At 29.1% G+C, this 17,377-nt stretch overlaps 1 long non-coding RNA gene across 3 annotated transcripts; it reads right to left on the bottom strand.

Annotated features, from left to right (window-relative positions):
• Positions 1–9,639: 9,639 nt before the first annotated feature.
• Positions 9,640–11,444, bottom strand: LOC107907391 (uncharacterized). 3 transcript variants are annotated; one of them, XR_001686896.2, is made up of 3 exons: positions 10,604–11,417; positions 10,418–10,524; positions 9,640–10,040 (listed from the first exon to the last, which is right to left on the bottom strand). It is a non-coding gene; the product is annotated as an uncharacterized lncRNA (long non-coding RNA). The 3 variants fall into 3 exon arrangements; XR_005913494.1 differs by having other exon boundaries at positions 9,640–10,524; positions 10,604–10,811; positions 11,046–11,295; XR_001686895.2 differs by having other exon boundaries at positions 9,640–10,524; positions 10,604–11,444.
• Between the last annotated feature and the right edge of the window lie 5,933 nt (positions 11,445–17,377).

The following is a 17,377-nucleotide window of genomic DNA, read 5'->3' on the forward strand; positions in this document are numbered from 1 at the left end:
TAAAAGTTTATATCGTTTTTAAATTTTTTCACATATAACAAATGAGGAATGGAATAACAAGAAGGATTTGAACCATGTTTCTGCTGCCAACAAAAATTTAGTAAGTACCCGCTTATGTTATTCGCTTTTTTTTTATTCGTATTTGTCTTCATATAATATATTGATAATCAACATTTTTTATGAATAAAAATTTTGATTTTTTAAAAGATTATGAATATATGTTCATAATGAATAAAATTTTGATTTTTATGAGTTAATTCGATATTACTTAATTCAATAAACGATTAAAAGATTATATTTTTATGAAATAAGTTATAATTTTTTTTATTTTTAATTTTTTTATTTTTTATAAAATAAATAAAATTTAACACATAATAAAATTTAAACTTAAAATAAAATAATTTTAAATTTTTTTATTTTATAACTTAAATGAAATGACATAAGTCTTTTTTACCTTAATAGAAAATTATTTTAAATTTGGAGCAATTTTAAAATTTATAATAAATATTTATCGAGCTTATCAAATATAAAAAATCAATTACTAAATTCACTCTAATAAATATATAGAGAAACTAAAAGAAATATTTTAAATTTTTATTTAATTTTTTATAAACAGATTTCTCACATAAACTCTACCAGTGGTGATTCTATAATCATTGAACGGTAGAAGCATTAAAATAATTTTCGTTTCATTTATATACTAACTATACAAATTGTTATTACCTTACAATTATTCTGGACCGTGATAACTTAAAAAAAAAGAGATAAGATAACTACAACACTTTTTGGCACCTTTTCTTGAAATTCTCCCAATTGAAAATCAAATATTACATTTTTTTTTGGGGGGGGGGGGTGTTAGTATTCTCCTCCCAAGGCTTTTTTTTAAGCAATACTTTTAGAATTTTGGATTTTAGGGGAAGAAAAAATTTGTGGGAAAGTGGTGAAAAAAGTGATGGAAATAGTGAGACAAAAACAATTTTCAAAGGGGACTACTGTAGGCACACGAGCATCGTTTGTCGTTTTTGAAAGGATAGTCAGGTCCACAATTGTCCAGATACTCGGCCTTTTTCTCCCTAATTACACTGAGGCAATAACAGAGAGAAACCATGTGTCTTAAGTCCCATGATAGGGATGATAATGGATTCTGAAAATATTATAATCAATGTATATTGATGTTTTTTTCTTTTTAAACTACAAAAATGGGAAATTTTATTATATAAACATTTCTCACAAGTCAATTAAATTGGTACACATCATTATCTTTTTCCATTTCATATGCAAACAAATAAATTTGATAAAAGTATCACGGGAATTTTATATTAAAAATCATATTATATTTTATTTCTATTTAGAAATTGATAAATTAGTCACTATCTAATTAAAAATTAAATAGTAAGTTAATCATTTAATTAAAAATTTTATTTATTTATACTATTAAAAATTAGTCATTTTAGGTACACGTGACACATAACTATCTAATTATTTTATCATGTCAATTTATAAAAATAAAAATAGATGAAATTTTTAACAAAAAATGATATGTTTGCTCTTTTATCTAACATACATGAATTAATTTATTCATTTTTAAGTACAAAAATAAAATGCAATCTAACTCATAATATACAGGGGCATCTGTGATACTTTTACCAACAAATTTCCAACTCATTTTTTTGTCAAAGTATCTAAATTTTGATGATTAAATTATTGTTATTAAATATGCTTGAAATTATTGTATTATACCTTTTAAATTGAATTTATAAATATTTGATTAGAGCATCAAAAGATTTTAAAACATATATGTGGTATTAAAATTTGGTACAATGTGTAGGGATAACTTTCAAGCATCGTACACGAAAATTTTAATTTTTCTTATTAAATGATTTTTTTCTATTAGATTATAAATATTATTACAAAAACAAAGTTCTTTTACTACTTGTAATAGTGCTCATAATAATAGCTAGGGTGATAATAATGATGTTAAAGAATCTCAGGTATATTTTATTATGATTTATTATATCATGTTTATTATAATTTGAGACTAATTATAATAGATAGATTTTGATTTGAAATCCATACATGTTTTGCGATGGTGATTAAAAAATAAATAATCAATGGAGGCGTTGGACGTCTGTCCTACCAGATTTGTTGCATTCCCCGAAGTAAATGCAAAGATAAAAAAATAAAAGATATAATCATGGACCAGTAAGAACAATGAGAGTTCTCAATAACTCTTCAAAGGGTAAAGATAACCTATGTTATCAATGTGATATGAAAGATTATTGACCACATATGTGGCATATGACCAAATATTTTGTTTCTGTTAATATTCAAAGGAAGGATATGAGAATGTAGTAATGAATTCTATCATTATAGATAGAAAATATTTATCTTATTTGGTTCTGAAACAAACAAATATTATTTCAATATTTGATAGTACAAAATTAGTTGAAAGATCCAATAGAGCTAATATATCAATATCTAAAAAGCACAAAATTTGTGATGGTTAATGTATTAGTTTTAAAAGATACTCTTTATAATGGATATCATATTGAGATTGTGAATGAAGAAAAGATTATATTTCATATAAATCACTGTTGCTATAAATATCTATTTTGAATGGATGAAAAAAGGGAGGTTGAGTTATTGGTTACTCTTGTTATTAAATTGAATTGATTGTGACTATTTTTGTGATCTTTTGTCCTCATTGCCATTAAGGGATTGAAAGCAAAATATTTGACTGTGAAATATTTACTTATAAGCAATAGAATATAGTAATTCTATCTAAAACTCGTTATGGTTTGATGCACATACATACTATGAAACTTTATTTTCACACAAGAGCTTAAACCATGACCAATAATGCACAATTATAAGCATCATTTCTATTTCATCGTTTATCAATTATAATCAAGCATATGACCAATTATACACAAATCATTCATATATTTTCCCAATTTTCCTCCTCCTCCTCTCCATTCCACATCCTTAATGTGTATAACACATTTAAACAACATTTTCCATACTATCACTATTTTCTTGTATGTAAATTCAAGTTTTCCATCTGAGTCAAAATCACTAATTTATTTATATCTCGAGCTAAAAAGCTCCAAATTAAGATCCGTTAATTTTTTCTGAAACTACATTCACATATCTTTTTACCACAAAATTTTCAGAATTTTTGGTTTATCCAAATAGTACGGTTTATTCTTTAAAGTTTCCCCTGTTTCACTGCTCGATAGTTCTGACCTTTCTTCACTAAAAATTAATTATCTCATTATAAAGATTTAGGATATTGTTTATGTTTGTTTCTATTGAAAATAGTTTCAATGAGTATTCTAAACATATAAAATTTATCCCATAATTATTTTTGTACAATTTTTGACAATTTTCCAAAGTCAGAACAGGAGATTCTAAACTCATTCTGACTCTGTCTAACTAAACTTCAAATATCCCAAAATATATAACTCTTTTGCTTGCTTTGTTTCTTTTATGTGAAAATAGACTCATTCAGCTTCAATTTAATATATTATTCAGCCTCTAATTCAATTTCCATCATTTTTGGTAAATTTTCAAAGTCACACACCTATTGCTGTCTAAACTGTTTTGTTGCTAAATGTACTCTTTCATAATTTCACTTTTTCTCACTTTTCTTTTTATCGATCAAGGTCAATTTCTCGTCTTTATTGATTTATAACAATACATTTAACTTATTTAACACTCACATTATTCAATTTAGTTCAAAAATCACTATTTGGAAAAATTACATTTTCACCCCTAAACTTTTCATTAATTCCTATTTCGTCCCTAGGCTCAAAAAATGAAATTCATGGAATTCAATCCCCTTTTCAATCCTAAAAAAAATTCATATGTATTTATAACAGTTCATAGATTTCACAAAAATCATAATTTTTCCTTTGAATTTCACAAGTTTATCATTTAGTCCCTAAATCTCAATTTCACCCAAAATCACTTTGTAAAAGTTGTTTATTTACTAACAACCTTTCAATTTCCACCATAAATTTTCAATTTTCAGCATGTTCATCCATGACACAATTTCCATGCCTTGACAACTTTTCAAGTAAATCCTCAAAATAAAGAGAACATGTTATCTCGATCTCAAAAATATAAAAATTATTAAAAACGAGACATGATTACTTACCAATTTATGCCAAGAAAGTCTCTTCTCTGTCTCCTAGGGTTTCTATGTAAATATTGGGGAAGAAGATGATAGAAAAAGATGATATGTCCATGTAATTAATTATCATCTTTTAATTTCCCCAAATTCCAGTTTAGTCCTTTTCTTTTTCTCAAATTCCATGGATGATTCATCCATAAAAATCTACCATCTTTTGGTTTATAGTCTGTTTACCATATAAGGACCTCTAGTTTTGAATTTCATAACTATTTAACCCTTCTAACTTCTAGAATTCAATTTCTACATTTAATACAAATAGGTCCTTTCCTTAATTAATCACTAAATCGATAAAATTTTCATATCAGTATTTTCTTGCAACCTTCCTATCATAATGCAACCCATGTCATAATTTTAAAATAAAATTTTCCTCATCATATTTGTGGTCCTGAAACCACTATTCCAACTAGACCCAAAAATCGGGCTGTTACACACATGCCTAGCATATGGGCGTGTGTTCTGGCTGTGAGTTCTCTGTATCTTAAAATTTAGAAATAGAATGCCCAGGTTTTTGCACACGACCTAGCACACAGGCGTGTGACTTGGCCGCGTGATCTAAGTCAAAGAGTTACACGGTCTAAGACACGGGCGTGTCTCTTGGCCGTGTGAGTCACATGGTCTGGCCACACGGGCGTGCGTCCTCTGCACCTAGGCAAAAATTTGAAATTTTGAGAAAAAGTCTCTGAGTTTCTGGTTTAGTCCAAACTTGTTTCTAATGCATATTTTGGGCCTCGAGGGCTCATATAAGGGATAATGTGAGTGAATTGTGATTGGTTTCTGATATGTGTATTAAATGATATGAAATGTTCGTAAAGTCTGGTAATGCTCCGTAACCCTGTTCTGACGACGATTAAGGGTTAGGGGTGTTACAATAAATTAATTCTAATAGTTACACAAACATTTAATTAACAATGTTAAAGAAAGAAATATAAAAAATAGAATAAAGGAAAGAGATGTTCATAGATTTACCGATAAAAGCGTGGCTTTGAAACAATATCGCTCGCAAAAGTCTCCATTTGGAATAGGATCTTCTGATTATAAGAACACAAAATAAATTAAGTAGAAATCAAGAACGAAATAAAAACTTAAGAATCAATCCCTCAAATTGTCTGTTTAAACTAATTATAATGACTTTTATATAGGCTAAACTTGAAATATTAAAGTGCCTAAACTATCCTTTAAATACTTAAAGTTCTATTAAGAAATATACTCTTAGTTTCCCTAAAAAACGTAGCTTTTATGTGTAAGGATTTTTTGAGCCGCGCAGAAGCAATGTTACAACATAAGCCTACAGTGTTGCAATATCGAATATAGTGTCGCGACTATGTCGCGATATACCAAGCAGTTTCGTTTTAGAACTTGTTTTTGCTTCTATCTTTGATGTTGCAACATTAGTGTCTTTGTGCCACAACATAAACATTAGTTTCGGCTCGAAAATGTATTTTTAGCTCCCGATTTTTTCTACAATACGATGTAATATTGTTTAGATATATAAAATGTAATAAAAACTACTAAAAAAAACACAAACTACTACTTTAAGCATGAAAACTTAAATATAGATTAAAATGCTTTGGTTTAACTATTAAACAAGCTAAATCTATATGTAAAAAAATGTAAATAATAGTGTAATTCATGACAAATTAATTCTATACACTATTCTCGAATCAATATTTATTTATACCAATTTGATAAAAAAATTTATGTTTTAAACTTATTTCTATTTTTTTATTGATCATTTTTACTTTTCATAATTACTTTTAAAAATATTTAATACTCATATTTCACTACAAAATATAATTTTTTACATTAGTCACTCGAAAAATAAAATTTATCTTATTTTGATCATTTAAACATTTTTTTTTCAATTTAACCATTTGATAATGGATTGCAGAGTAAACAACGATAGAGATAGAAGCTTTTTGAGTTTCAAAAATAGTATTTTTTTTGGGCAGACTGTAAAACACAGTTTTGTTGAAAAAAAAAAGAAGAAAGAGGTTGTGAAGACGACGTTACTGCTCATTTGGTTCAAAGAAGCTCTCATGCCCTTTCATCATCCCCTGCAACTTCTGGTATCTATTATTATTTTCTATCAAAACCCTTTTTTATTAAATATAAATTACATAATTGGTAATGTCACAACACTAGCAGAATGCGGTCCAAGCAACTTGAATTAGTGTAAAACTTTTGTGTAATTCAACAAGTTTCCATTAGAGCAGCTTGGGAAGAACATGTAAAAAGTCAAAACTGCAATGAAACAATTAGCTTTAACAATTTTATTTATCCAATTTATGAATCCATTTTTTAACGATAATTGAAGAAGCTGCAACGGTGGCAACCACATCAATGGAGACTTCAGTTGAAGCAGGTGAGCCGAGAAGAAGATATTGAGGGGTTAGGCAAAGGCCGTGGGGAAAATGGGCGGCGGAAATACGCGACCCTAACAAAGCAAAGAGGGTTTGGCTTGGTACATTCAATACAGCTGAAGCCGCCACAAGAGCCTACGATGAAATCGCGTTGAGATTCAGGGGAACAGTGTAAAGCTTTTTGAGTTTCAAAAATGGTATTTTTTATTGGACATGTTTTACTCTGAAACACTATTTTGTTGAAAAGTGAAAAACGTGGAATGCAAAGTCAGCAATAGTTGGTGGAAAATTGAATTTTTAACGAGTGATTATTTCGAGCATTATTTTACTTTGAATGTTTAAATTAAAAATAAAATTTTAAAGTGATTAAGATAAAAACAAATTTTATTTTGAAGTGATCATAAACATAATTTACTCATATGTATTGTTTTTAAAAAAATTAGATGATATTTGATTTCTTAAAAGAAATAAACATTTTTACAAAAAAAAATGCTTGATCCTCGCATGATACATATAAAATATTAACCCAAATATTAACTTTAAAAAACACTCAAATATTCAACTGTTATATCGTAATTTTTTCTTTTGGATATTATAAATATATATCATATCATATTATATTATTATATAAACGTGTAAATATATTTTAATTAAGTGTATATAAATATATTTATATGTAAATATAAACTTTAAAATAGTTAATCAGATTTCCTAGAAAAGAAAAAAAATTAATTAGATTCAATAATTTAATTAAATAAGTGTAGTTTAATTTTAAATACAATTATAAAAATTAAATTCTTTAAGATAAAAAAATTAAAAGTTCGATTTAAAATAACAAAATATTGTATCAATCAATATAGACCAATACAAGTTGATATTGGCCAAAACAAGTCGAAATACATCAAAACAGCTAAAACGTACTGAGATTTTATCTAGAATGAAACCTAGACTACTTAGTACTGGTTGAAGACTGAAATGGTAGGTATGGACCTATATTACCTATACTCTTTATTGATCCACTTTGGTGTTGAGATTTGACAATTAAGTCCATTTCAATCCCTAAATTTGAAAATCATAAAAAGTTTGACAATATGACACTCAGAGTTTATGTTGCATAGCCACTTGAAAATAATAATAATTATTATATAAAATTTTAGGTGACGATGTGATATATTTTTAGAATGTCACATTCAGTATTTTAGCTGATAAAACTAGTCAGACCACTAGTTTCTGATTGAATCAGTTCGAATGGTTCAATCCTCGGACCAACAATAATTAAATAAATTATTTAAAATTCATAACATCTAAAAATATTGAAAAATATTCTTTTTACTAAATCAGTTCAACATGATCAACTGTTCATTTTTGACATATTTTTTTCATCAATTTCAAGCAATATTCGAGTCAATCGGTTCAGCTCCTTTGTTTGGACCATTATATCGATTAGTTCTTGGTTCGTCGAATTTGGTCATGGCCAGTAACATTAGTTAAATCATCAAATCTTAACATAGTCCAAGTTCAGGGACTAAAATAGACCTAATTATCAAATTTAAGAACTAGAGTGAAAAAATTTGTACCAAAATAGATTTTGTTGTAAAATTTAGTCCAAAAATCGTATTCCCTTTAATTTATCCAATATTATATGAATTGTTTGAAATATTTACAGCGTAGCGGGATCTGATTCCAATTTGAGCATGGGTCAGGAATTTTTTATTGAAAACGAGTAAAGTGGGGTCCCCTTTCTTGAATTAAAATATTTGCATTTGATTTTGTTTAACCAACCATGGAAAAGGAATCCAAAGAAAATAGCACAAATATACTATAATTCTTCAATAATATTTTATCATTTTATATTATTGGGCATTCAGCAGGACTGACAACTTGGCTTTCCCGTCCGGAAAGAAGTTTTTTAATGATATTCTTGACAAAGATTCTTAGTTCTTACGCTTAATTCTTAATTCATTTGAAAGAAGTGCAACCCGGTTGAGATTTCGGAGGTATAACTCTTTGAGACGGTAAAATAAATGGAAATACATATAAATAAATTCTTATTTCATGATTTAATTTATTTTTGTTTATAAAAATTTATCATATGGTTATTGATGAATTTCGAACTTCAATGCTGTATAGGTACCGCATCATTTAATATGTATCGTGTTTGAAAACTTTTGGCATAATTTTAATTCTGGTATCAACTGATTTTCTTTAGATAATATAATTAAAAAGTGCTTTTTATAGATAACATTTGTGATTATCTAATATATAAAAATTTATAAACATAATTAATATTATTATAGAATATGTATATAAATTTGTATGTAATATCTTTTATTATATGATTCGCATATAAAGATTATTTATTATATTATTAAATTTACATTTGAATAATTTTATTTTATTTATAAATTTTAAATATAGAAAATACTATATTTAAGCTTAAGGATAAAAAAATTTTTAGTAAAAAAAGTCAATTAAAGCATTAAAAGAATGAATTTAGTTGAACCCTAAATGACCAAAAAAATTAACTAGACATTTTCAATAATAAAAATTTTTATTTATCAATGCAATTGATAAAATCAATGAGACGTAGCATACCACTTAGATAAATATACTCGCATATAATATTTATTAAAAAACTAAAATCTTAAAAAGCATAAAAAATTAATATTATACACTATTTTTTTATTCAATTCTCATAAATTATTAACATAATCAAAATTTAATATATATAATAAACAAGCATAATTATATTTATAAGATCTCATGTTACAACTGCACCGTCCAGTCATTTAATAATATCGGCGTAATCATGTCTTCCCTAAGCAGCCCAAACAACAAAGAATCCTACGCCATTAGGCTAAGAATATTTGGGCTGCACAAATGGAATCTACTTCTTTCTCCGTCGGGCCCTAGACGGGCTCTTTTGGTGGAAGTCCTACCCGGGTTAAAGGTATATAACACTTTTAACCCACATACTATACAAAAATGTTAGCACTTTTTATTTTTATGCACTTTATTTAATCTTTGAATTTTGTGTTTTTTTCAAATTATCGGAAAAAAGATAGAAAATGTGAAGATGTAGCATTCAAGCATTGATGGATTTTGTTTTATATGTCGCATAATTAATTAATTACAATTTTTAAAAATATTAAAAAATAAAAATAAAGGAAATTATTAAAAATTTCAAAAGTTTATTAAAAAAAAGGAAATACAGAAAAAAAATATTAAAAAAATAAATCCTAAACACCATGCAACTCTTCTCACATGCAATCTTCAACAGCTTTAGAAATTAGAACCCATTTTGTTCAACGCCCGCTTATCAACCATGCTTAAATTCCTTAGCAAGAAAATCAAGCGCCTCTTTGTTCCCGCCTCTGGTGGCCGTTCGTCATCGGTTCGTCGCATCCAGTGAGTTTTCCAACAAATATGGGAAATGGAACCGATGGTTGCGAGAGATATAGAAGCAGAAAGACGGCGATAAAAGCCTAAAAACTTTGATGCATAGTTACATACAATTGCTAATGGGGTGGGGGAGCTACTCTAATTTTTTTATAGTTATTGATAAACTGATTATTGAATTATATGTTAGCAATAATTAAATTGGAAAGATTGCAAAAGTTCAAAAGTTAAGTGTCGCGAAATTAATGTAAAGAGAACTAATTTGCAAATAGCATAAAAATTAAAAGTGTGAAATAAAAATACTTGAATTGAGAGTTTGAATGAATAGTTTATGATTGTGAAATTAGTTCTAAGTGAAATAAAAGTGATAATTTAATGAATATTGATTTTCATGAAAATAATAAATAAATTGTAAAGAATGTGAAGTTTTATATGCTATTAATTAATTCTCTCAATGGCTTACCTGAGTTTTCTCGAAGAGTTCGACATCCCAGTGCCGGATCTTCTGCTGCGCACTATGGGCTATCTGGGGAGATAGGAATGCTAGGGTTCATAAGAACGGGGGCAAATCTGGAAAAGAAATGGCAAGATATGTTCAGAGTTACATAACAGAGTTAAATGAGGTTGATAAAAGAAGACCAAAAGTTACCATAACTGTCAAAAAATGGAGGAAGCCACCTGACCGGATTGTTAAGATCAACTTCGATGGAGCTTATGACGATATACAAAATAGATCGGCAGTGGGTATAGTGGCCAGAGATAGAGAGGGTACAGTTCTTCTCTCATGTGCGAAGAATCACCACCGAATATCATCAGCTTTTGAGGCGGAAGCAGTCGCATGTCGGAAAGCTCTCCAACTCGCCATTGACATGAAATGGGAAAGTGTTATTATAGAAGGTGACTCTTTTTCAATTATAAGAAAATGCAAGGCAAAAAGTCCAGATAAATCCTTGGTAAGTGCATATATCTATGATATTCACTAACTTAAGCTAAAAATTAAAGAATGCAGATTTGAATATATCCCGAGATCAGCAAATAGCCTTGCACATATCCTAGCAAAGGAAACGCTGAAGAGAAAGATAGGAGTTTACCTGGTCGTAGGGGTCCCTGAAGTGGCGGAAGAACAAGCGGCAAGTGAAAGGGTAAGAGAACCAGATTGAATCGAAAATGAGGAGGAAGGCAGATAAGGAGAATATGAGAGGGCAGAAACAGATTAATTAAAGTCTGCTAGATTGAAATCGTCTTGAAAAAGAAAATGAAGATTTGAAATGAAAAGACGATGGATCTGACACTGATTGGGCAAGTGAGCAAGCAACAATAAATGCTTTAGATTTGTTTTGATTTTTACGGTTTCCTAGGAGCTTTAGTTTTTATGATTTAGTTTCTTTTGAATGGGCCAAGTCCCATGTCTGGTCTTTCTTTTCTTTATTTTTAAAAACTATTTTATGTTAGTGTGTTTTATTTAATAGAAGCCCAATCTGCAACCTTTTTCAAAAAAAAAAAATTAATAAGTAATGGTAATGAAAATGACAATATAGATGGCATGCCATTAGGAAACTTTCAACGTGCATAGTGCAAACGACACTTTGGTGCAAATTAACGATTGTGGCACTTTGGTGCAATTCAGTGATAGTGGCACCTCAACGCAATTCGGTGATAGTGGCTCTTCGGAGCATTTCATTGATTCTGCACACTTCGGTACATTTACGTGCTCTTTTCACATCTTAATTATTTAGTTGAGTCTACTGTGGGCTAAACAAACGGTATTAAGTGAAATCAATAGTGAATCAAAAAATGAAATATGGTAAGATTGTAAGTGGAAATGATCATTTAATTAATTTCATTATGTTATATTTAGAGAATTGGCATGTTAAATTTAATTAAGGTAATAGTAAGTTTAATTCTTGAGGTACTTACTAAGCTTTTATAAACTTAATGCATATTATTTTTCCAACGCATAGGTGAAGGCTAGACTTGAAGTTCTAGAGTGAAGATCAACCCCTACTCATCTTATCACATACCGAAGCTTGGAAGATAGTACGGTTTTGATTTTTGGCAATAGTTTATGGCATGTATATAGGTTAAACCAAGTATGTATATGAAAGAATTCTAATAGAAACTTTTGATGGATTTTGAACACCTTTTTTAACCTTGCAAATTTAGTTATATTTGATTGAGTTTTAAGTTGAATTTTGTGATGTTTAACTTTGGAAATAGGTATATATGAATGGTATGTTGGCTGGTTTGGTTTAAAGGTACTTATTGGACATTGTTTTAAGTGTCGTGAATTGAAATATATTGTTTTCATGGAAACATAACACACGTCACGATGTCGAATTCTTCATGTCGCGACGAGATATAGACGGTGAGTAACGTCACGACTTAAACCCGATAGATTAAAAACTTTATAATTTAGTCATTACTCAATTATTTATCGTTAAGAGAGCTTCCGTAAGTTCGTATAAAGCTAATTGATATCCAAAGACATAATGATGAGATAAAAAAATTCTAAGCTATAAGACGTAAATGAGAGAGAAAATTTATGGAAATTAAGGTTGAAATGTATTGAAATTTGATTGGATGATGGAATAAATGGAGTAAATTGAAAAAAAAAAGTGTTGAATTTTTTACATAATTGGAAGGCTGAATAGCAGCAGCTTAGGGCATAAGAAAATAGAAGGGAAAGAAGGGAAAAAAAAAGAAAGAAAATGAGAAAGAAAAGAAAGAAAAGGAAAAAGAAAAAGAGAGAGAGTGAGTGAGTGAGAGAGAGAGAGAAAAGTAAAATCACTCATGCATTATTCTTGAGTTATTCCTAGCTTAATTTCATATCCTAGTGATCTGCCACGAATTAGATTATTATTTACATCACTTTTCACATAATTTTAGATTGTTTAAGAAATTGAATAAGTCATTTTAGCATTTATTTATGACTTTGCAGTTGAAGTAGTATGTTACGCTTTTTAATAGTTTTTTATTCTACTTTGATAGTTAATAAGGTTATGTGGTCACATAGGTTGATTTGGGAGCTGATGTAACTTTGGGTTGAATTTACTACCAATGTCACGACAATGAAGCATGGAAGTCGCAACATCAAAGATCGAATTGAAAATAGCTTTTGGATTGACACGGGAGTGAATGGCATAACACCAAGATATTGACGTCGCGACACCAAACATCGAAACGAGAAAAATCCACAAACAGTGTTAGATGTCACAATGAGCAAGTGCTTTAAACCGCGACGTCGCGAAAAAATCCTAAATGCAGCAACTGCGTTTTACAGAGGCAATTTAGGGGTTTTTTCGAGTTTAAAGCCTTAATTGGCATACTAATTAGAGGGGCATTTTATCACTTCATACAATTCATTTTGTAACCACAAATAAGGGGATTCAGACCTGGATCAACTTTCATACTTCACACTTTAAATTTTAGTTTTTAGTTTATCTTTTCATGTTTGCTTAATCGGTGATTTCTATTTCAAAGTTAGACAATCGTGAGCAAAGAGTGTTTCAAACACGTGCTTTATTGCCATATATATGAGCATTCTCTTTTCTTATTCTTTTATTTATATTTCTTTCGTTAATTTTGTTAATTGAATGTTTGTGTAATATTAGAACAAACTCGTGTTTTATACATATTTCGCATGATTAAATTGTTAAACCTTATTAATTAACTAAGTAAATAATTATCTAAAATTGAGTATTTATTGAAGAGAACTTAGTATAGTAGGATTGATGACCATGGTAGAATATTTAGACAAGTGAAACCGAAAGGGTATCCTATTAAGTAGACTTGTACCAAGCAATAAGACTAAAAGGATATATGTTTACTTATGTGAGACCAAAATGGTTTCTTAGGTGATAATCCTTAGTGAAGATAATACCGAAAGGGTATTCCTTAGTTAATAACTAGGGCTTCAATTGATTTTAGACTAAGTAGCTCGCATTGTCAAAACTAGGAATAGGAATTTCCGATAACTTAATTCAATATATTTTTTAGTTTTAATTATTATTTCTACTTTAATTTAATATTGATTATTCGACACTACTAACTCGTAAATTGATTTGATTAGTAATTATTTTTGGGTAATTAATTTAATAGGAATTTTCTCCAATCTTGCGATCCATTGGGTAGGATCCTCGGAATACTTTCTGGTATTCCATTGACACATAACTATATTACAATTTGACATATTCGCTTGCAGATACCACAGTTTCACTTCCACATTTAATTGCACATTTTTAAGCCCCGACGCACGCACGTAGAGGTGGCAGTCACCTAGAGTGTTATGAAAAAAAAAATCATGGAAGCAACTTAGATGAAGATGAAAGTGGATGGAAAGATTGAGAAAGTGAGGAGAAAGGTTAATTTCAAGTGAAGAAATAGGTAAGTACTCAATTGAATTCAAGTTAGTTTATTTTGATTTGAATATTTGAGTATTTAAATTTTAATATGAAATAATTAAATAATATATTATTAATATTATTGAATATGTATATTGAATTTAATAGTGAATATGTAATTAAAGGTTTCTTAGTAATGTAAGAAGTGATAAAGTGATAATTTAGTGATTAGTGAAATTTATGAAACTAATGATTAAGTTATAAGGAGTGAAAAATTTTTTATTTGTCATTGATCGATACGTGAATAGATGTAGAATGGTGAAATTACTATGGACTAAATTGTAAATAATTTAAATTTTGATATGCGAAATAAATATTGTGATTAAAGGTTTAAATAAAGTGAATAATGATATTAAGGTGTTATAAAATAAGTATTGAATTTTCATGAACTTAGGGACTGAATTATAAAATATTTCAAAATTACTAAGTGTGTTAAAATAGTGAATTGTGAATAAAGTGAATATGTGAAATAAAAATATACTAAATGTGTTTATATGATTGAAAGTGAATAAGTAATATGATACAAAGTGATATATATCAAGTATGTTATATGAAAGAGATATGTGAATAAATGCCTTAGTGAACTTAGAGGAAATATGATATAAGATAATGAAATGATTTTGGAGTTGAGAGGGGCGGGAGATCAAATGGGAACAGGGTTGGTGATACGGGGGTTTGAAGCGGATTAGGAGAGGAGTATTCAGTTATATGATGTGTTTACTAGAGTTCCTGTATATTTTTTTGGACTTCCCGTTATCGGAGTTTCGTTATAGGTCGAAAGTTCATATTTGGCATGGATATTTGCAATGTATCGAAATTATTGAACTCCTCTAAGATTCACTAATGACTGTAAAAATGATATATGAAAGTAAAAATGTTATGGTGATATATGTGTTTTAGTAATACATTTGAATTAAGTGTTAAATGAAATATGTGAATTAAATGTTTATGTTATGTTTGTGATATGAGAAAAAGATTTTAATATGTGAATATGAAAGTTGATTAGTGACAATATGTGTTAAAATAAAAAACTGTGAGTTATAAAGTTAATTTAAACGATTTTATGTTTTGGAAATAAATTAAAAGTTTAAGCATTCTAGTGAAAGAAATTGTGTGAATAAATATTATTAAAATTAAATAATACATATAAGGTAAGTGTAACACCCCAAACCCAACTTAGACGTTACGACCAGATTCTGGAGGTCACATTGACCACTGAAATAGTCAAGTAGAAAAGATCAAACCTTCAAAATTTTATTTTTAAAGTGCTTGCTTATTTTTAGAAAATTGCAGTGGCTTTATTTTATAAAAGCGTTAATGTTACCGAGTTTAAAATAAGATTCAATTAAACCAAATTTCTTATTAATTTTGGAAACATATTTGACTTATAATTTACTTTTCAAGAATTTAAGTATGAATTTTGCAACGAAAAAATACAATGAATTTAATTTAAGTCGAACATGCATGCATAAAAGCCCCCAAACAAATAGAAAAGCCCAAACCGCAGACCAAATAACTTTACAATCCAAAAACCAAATAAATTCAGGAAAATCGTAAGCAAAATAATTTATAAGTTCGAAGTCTGTCGTATATCTGAATGCTATGTCCGATCTTAGTCTTGAGCATTATCTAAGATAGTTGAAAATATGGGGTGAGCTAAATAGCCCAGTGTGAGTCTAAACAATAAGAAAATTCAAATATTCATTCAAATATCATTCATCGTTAATAACATTGTAACACAACCATAGTCTAATTATTATCATTCGAAAGTGTCATGGACATAACATAATGCATAATTATTTCCTACCCCAACCATCCATTACACACCACGAGTTCCAAAAAACTCGTCTGCCAAACACCATACATTGCAAGCTGAGCTTGATGTGGTTAAACCACCATTATATGAAATGCACATATACTGCCATTCAAAATAAATGCGATATAATCGTTATTCTCCTCATTACTTCCTGTAACACCCCTTACCCGTATCCGTCGCCGGAATAGGATGCGAGGTATTACCAGATTTTACTGATTTTTTTAAAAAAACTCAATATGACCCCTTTTATAAATATCTAATCCTCCCTGCAAATTTTAAACCGATACCAAGCCAACACAACCAATCCATTTCAACATATTTTCAAGATAGATTTATTGTATTCATAAGATAATCTCATCACATGCCAAAACCAAAATTTGTTAGCCATACCAATGGCTAACCATACATTCATTCCATATTAACATCTACTTTACTAGCTTATACATGCCATTGATTTCCAAAATAAGTTTCTTTATGTACCGAGATCTTGAGGTTGATAGTGTGATGCTTCTCCGACCAAATCCGACCTCTGAGCTCTTAACACTACAAAACAGAGGAAAAAGAAATAGAATAAGCACTTTGTGCTTAGTAAGCTCATGTAATAAGAATTATACTTACCTAATATTTTCCATACAATGTAATAACAATTCATACACCCATTCCATACATTATTCCCCTATCATGCACAAACTCAACATTCAAATTAGTCCAATAATTTCCATGTATCAATAATTTATATCATGATTGATGAGCTCATCAATTCCATGATTTCCATTTCCTTGTTATTTTTCCATATTTATCCCGTTGAACTACTTGGAATTTCGATGGATTTTCAGAGGTACACCAAAGTGTACAAATTCCGGGCCCGTCAATTCATATTCATGTGCTCACATTTCCATTTCAAAAAGCACACTCCCGCGAACCTCATCCTTACAGCGGGATTACCAGTCCAGGCTAAATCCCCTGTAATATAAACTCATAGAGTATTGTCGGGATTACCAGTCCAGGCTAAATCCCCTGCAACGACAATTACTCTAATGAGCTTGGATCTGAATTACCAGTCCAGGCTAAATTCAGACCCTAATTCAGATTACCCGTCCGGGCTAAATCCATTTTCTACATATTCTTCGGGAGGGCTATATCAGGATAGGATCACCCGTCCGGGCTAGATCCTTTTTACCGTCAATTCCTTTTTAGATATTCATCT

This window comes from Gossypium hirsutum, chromosome D05, assembly GCF_007990345.1.
Source record: "Gossypium hirsutum isolate 1008001.06 chromosome D05, Gossypium_hirsutum_v2.1, whole genome shotgun sequence".
Taxonomy (NCBI): Eukaryota; Viridiplantae; Streptophyta; class Magnoliopsida; order Malvales; family Malvaceae; genus Gossypium; species Gossypium hirsutum.